We start from the raw sequence: 5,577 nt of genomic DNA on the forward strand, positions 1-5,577 counted from the left end.
TGACTGCAATAAAGCATGCCACATTGTGGCATGTTGCCCTATGTATGAAAATGAGCACATGAGTCCCCCTAATTTCCCAGCAGGGTCTTGTAGTTCCTTTCCTGTTAGGGCTAGTGTTTGTTTTCAGCCTGTATCCCCCTGCGATGTGCGCCTCCCTCCCCTGCTGAGTCGACAACCTCAGCTGCCTGTGAAGATCCCACCTCCTGTCTGTAGCTGGGCCACTTGGCTTTTTCACAAAGGCTACTGGAATAACAGTGCCCCGAGAAGGAAATGACAGTCTGTTCAAAAGAGCCACAGCATTGCGCTGGGGGAGGCTGGTATGGCCTGCTATGGTATTTTATCATTGCATACTGATGGTTTATTCAACATCTGCTAAGCATACCCCTCAACTTAACCCAGGTTTAAGTCATATTCCAACATGTATATGTAGATAGCGAAACAGCAGACGGCCTCCTCTGGGAGTTACTGTATTTACACGTTCAATATTTACAGTCACGTTGACTGTCATTGTGATCTGACCGCAGTGAGAATGAGTGAATTTTCTGCCCTCAGAAGCAGTAAAAGTCCCGGCACTTCCTTTGTATGTGACAAGAAGGGCTCCTTTGATCTTACTGTCATATGTATGCGGCTCCAATTACAAGATAATGGAGTGATACTTATGAAAGATCAAGTGTGAAGTGTGCGCATGTGCTGGATCTTATCAATTAGTGGACGAGCCAATTGACAAGACGGACACATCGTGTGCTACTGAGAGAAAATATCTTCTCGGGCCCCTTTAATGTGTCTCTCAATCATTTTCTCACCTTTGTTTATTCACTGTTAGCCATCCTCGCCCGCCTCCTCTGTGATCTGCATCTACTATAGTGGATAGGGCACTGACTTCCTCTTGAATTCACACAGTGCCCTTCCTGACTCCCGCACTGACTCTGTGTCCTGGACTTATTAACCCGGGAACTTCCAGAGCTCCTTTGTCTTGCTCTTCTCTCTACTTTAGGGGGCTGTGAGCAGAGGAGACATCTATTGTCATTCACTGTATGCCATGCGCAAGTCTGCCCTTGATCCCTGGCTTTGAAATGGAGCGCTGGAGGAAGAGAGACTGACTTTGTGCAATACTTTCTCTTTCTCACCCTCTTTATGAAAGTCTCTGCTTACAAATGATGAACAAATGTTCTTTGCAATAGTATATGTTTATTTCAATAATGTAAACTACTATTTGGAGGCACTCCACAACCCCTCGGCCTGCATGATATGAGCTGTTGTGAATGTAAAGTGTCAAAAGAGGGCACTCTTTGTCAGTCAGTGCTACACTGGAGATAGGCCTCCTCCTTCAAACTGGTGCCAGGCCAGAGACAAGAGCAATAAAGTTCTCACCTCATTATCAAGAACACAGCCACATCACAGCCCACTGCCAGGTGGGAAAGGGGGAAAAGATAGGGGGATGTGGGAAAGGGGGAAAAGGTAGGGGGATGAAGAGATAATATGGGCGAAAATGATAGATATTTCTTTTATGCCATAAATCTCTAGGATATTAGGTAAGGATCATGTTCCGTGAAGTTTTTTTCATACATTTCCTACCATAAGTATATTAAAACGTAATTTTTAATTAGTTACGTGCATTGCTAAGAACTTAGTTTGGTGATTTTCTCAGTATTTAGGATTTTTTTGCGCCCTCAGATTCAAGATTTTCAAATGGTTGTATCTCAGCTAAATACATCAATAGGAAGCTTATTTATACAACTTTCAGATGACGTATAAATCTCAATTTTGAATAATTGACACTTATGAGTGATCCAGGGTCAAGGGTCACATATAATATTTTTCATAACATGTTTTGTAGTGATGATAAATAATATAAACACTACTGTATATCCACTGTACAATGCAATACAGTATTAAACTCTATGATAATAACATACATATGGAAAGCAATAATGCTTTATTTATTGCTAAATACATCCGCCATTTACTATATATATAAAAACTGAAATAATGTATTTAAATAAAATAACTATTAAAATATTCTTTATGTGACTAATCAAAAAACAGAGAACTGTGAACATGTAAATGTGCTATTAAATTTAAATAAATAAATTACTAAATTGAACTAATTTGTACTAATTGTACTAATTTTCAAATTGAGGTGGAACGCAAATTAGTTTGGCTAACAAATATGTTTGGGAATTGTTGTTATAGGCAATTGAGTTCATATTTTCTCATGAAGAATTATTACTATGAGCACTGAGAAGCTTTCATGAAAGCCATTTAGTTATAGAGGCTTGCAAAGTGCTAGATAGACCTGGGCTCCTAGCAGCTGGTCCTCCTATCTTCACATGTACAACCAATAAATCAATATCAAATCTAGCAGGAAGCCAGATGGCCTCCCTCCAGACCCTCGACATAGTGGGTCACAGGCCTCTCAAAGCCAGCATGGCTACTGTAAGCCAGACCAACAGAGAGGAGCCTTTGAAGGCTTAGACATTCAACAAGGAGGCTATGAATGACTAAAGGGGACAAATAAGCTGTTACGACTCGGGTCAGATCAGTGTTTGTGTTTCTCTGAACATCAAAGCCCTGAAACTGTTTGATATGCAGCCCCCACACCTTGATCCAGAGCCGGGACAGGTAATGGGGCGGAGTAGTCCATTGAGTAACAAGGAGGGGGGGCTTGTAGAGTCCTCCTCTTAGGTCTTGCTGTAGGGCACTCGATTCAGACAAAGAATCTTTAAGGGCCTCCGACTCCCTACAGAGCAGTCGGCCCCATGAAACCGTGAGCATCTTCTGACCTGTGCCAGGTTCTGGTTACATAGGCCCCTCTGTGGTCCTAATGGGACTTATGCATGCAGTGTCCGGTATTGGTACAGATAAATAATAAAACGACCATTTTTTTATTATATATATATTTTTGTATCCCATTGTAATACTGTGGTACGTTGTAATACAGCTTGGTGCTCAAATTCCATTGTACATAAATGGTACATCCAAGACCACAATGTACAATAATACTCAATAATAATTTTATTTTATTTTTTGGACCATACAACACCATTCAAAAGTTTAAGGCCATTATTATATGTAAAAAAAAAGTAAAATCACTATTTTTTATGTATTTTTGGTCAAATAAATCTTAGTATACCCATTAACTACACTCATCTAAGACATTAAACATCATCTAAAATGTCTTTAAACAATGCTTCAACAAAGGTTATTGGCTTTTCTTGGTTATATTCGCAGCACATAATATATAAGATACCATTTTCTTAAAAACGCACAGCAGTGTGCGCCAGAATTTAACACAGAAAATGTCACAGTTTTAAAAAGCTAGACCCGAAAACACAAGTTAAACAGTAGTTTGATTGAATGGCTGTTCACAGAGGAGTGTGAAATGCCAGCTCTATGGTGAGGTGTGACTAGGGTGAAGGGGGCAGCTCTGGCCTTTGTGTAACTCCCAGGCTGAATGTGCGGCAGCTATTGTTCAGACACGACCGCCTGGCCTCTCAGTCTCTCTCCTCCACAGCTTTGTCCAGAGCTGCATGACCACTTCCTTAACCCAGGTCAGGGCAAGGTCGTGACTTTGGTAACTTACCCCTGGACCGTCTGTGCTGTCTGCACATCCATAAATGCATAAATGTTCGCTCAGGCTGACTTTGAAATACACTTTAGGACCTACCAGGTATAAAAGAAAAAGTATGAGCTGAAATTTTAATAAGAACAATTATGAACGATTGGATTAAAGTCGGCTAAGGAGAAATATCACAAGAAAAGTTGTAAATTAATAGCGTAATAAACAATAAATTACATGAAACACTTCACAGAGTGACTGAGAGCTTACATAAATGGCTCAGATTTACAATGTTGAATTAACCCCCCTGTTAACCCTAATGGGCTCTTCTATGTAACTGTGAAGACACAGGTCAGTCTGGTCTCTTTCTCTTGTTCCAAGGCCTTATTGGACTGTGAAGAATGAGACCCCTTCTCTGTTGATAAGAAGAGGAAAGGCTAAAGTGCTTAAAGGCATGGTATACACAGTTTTGGTACTTTGATGGAGGCCGGGTGAAGAAGGAGGGGAGGTGTATCGGCTGATAAAGATCACCATGGGTCTTTGATCTTTAAGAAACTGATAAGATGTTACCAAGTGGCATGCTGGGTGGACAAGCAGGCCCACATGACAGGTACAAACAAGCAAACACACCCCCAGAGGTGATGTCTGCGAGGAAAGCCAGATAGCTACAAGAGGAATGGCAGATGGGCAATTAGCCATTTCGCTTTGGAGTGATATGGAGTGAAAAGTTAACACAACACACTTGCCTCACTGAGCAAAGTACTTTAGATTTATATTAAATATGTCATGGATGAGTGAAGCGCATTACTTATGACTTAAAACACTGGAGATCCTGTTTACATTTACCTAATGGAAATAATCTTCCATTAACCTCCTTTTTAGCAAAACCAGCTTTCTTAGAACTAAGGGGCATGATTCACCGAAACGGCACAGCGAATCAGAGACTTTAAATACACTTGCCCAGTTTGATGGCTGAAGATTGTTAAAGTGACACTCGAATGTCATGCTAAAGCGTAACGGGGGTGGGCTGTGTCTGCATGGTCCCTAGGCACTGATTTAGGGCCTGCATGTGGATGCCAGACAGAGCCTGAAGTCTGGGGGTGCAAGCTGCAGCCTGAAACAGATGCCTGGCTGTCTGGTTGAGGGAGGAGGGGGGTCTGCGTTGAATAAGATGTAGGGAACTGCCTGTGGAGTTAATGTGCTTTCATTGGTCCTCCTAGCAACAGAGCTGTAATATTCACTGCACCTGCATCAGGTCTGTAAGTGCGCGTGTTAAGAGAAGAATGCTGGATGTTACAGTGGATATCTGGGAGTACATGTCTATATGTAACTATATATATTGCCTATCATTCATTATATTGTGACAGGAAAGAAGGGTTATACACACAAATGACATCAGTGATAGTTTTTTTAAAAAAGTCTAGCAAAGACTTTTCTCTTTTGATTACAATGCAGTCTTGCAATCCACACATTATGATACTATAAGCTAAATTATTTGTATTAAAAAAAGTTTGAAAATAAAATAAAAATGGACAACCAGAGAATACAATACAATACAAAAATAAATAAAAAAATGAAATAAATTGAAAGGGATTTTTCAAGAACAAACAGTCTGGGAATGAATGGATAAAATGAAATATTCATTGAAATTTAATAAAGTTAAATAAAATAAAATATAACAAAATGGATTGGTCATCCATCCAGGACAAGCAGTCTGTCTGTCTGAATTAGAATAGAATAGAATAGAATAGAACAGAATAGAATAGAATATTAAATAATTAACTAATAATTCATCCGGGACATACAGTCTGGAAAAAATAAAATAAAATAATGAAATGAAATGGACTGACAAGCAGTCTGGACATGAATGAATGAATAAAATACAATAAAATATCATTTTAAATAAATAAATGAAAACAAATGGAATGGTCATCCATCCAGGACAAGTAGTCTGGAAATTAATGGATAAAATGGATAAAACAAAAAAATTAAAATTAAATAATCCAATCTGTAATGAA

This window comes from Puntigrus tetrazona, chromosome 14 (assembly GCF_018831695.1).
Source record: "Puntigrus tetrazona isolate hp1 chromosome 14, ASM1883169v1, whole genome shotgun sequence".
Classification (NCBI taxonomy): domain Eukaryota; kingdom Metazoa; phylum Chordata; class Actinopteri; order Cypriniformes; family Cyprinidae; genus Puntigrus; species Puntigrus tetrazona.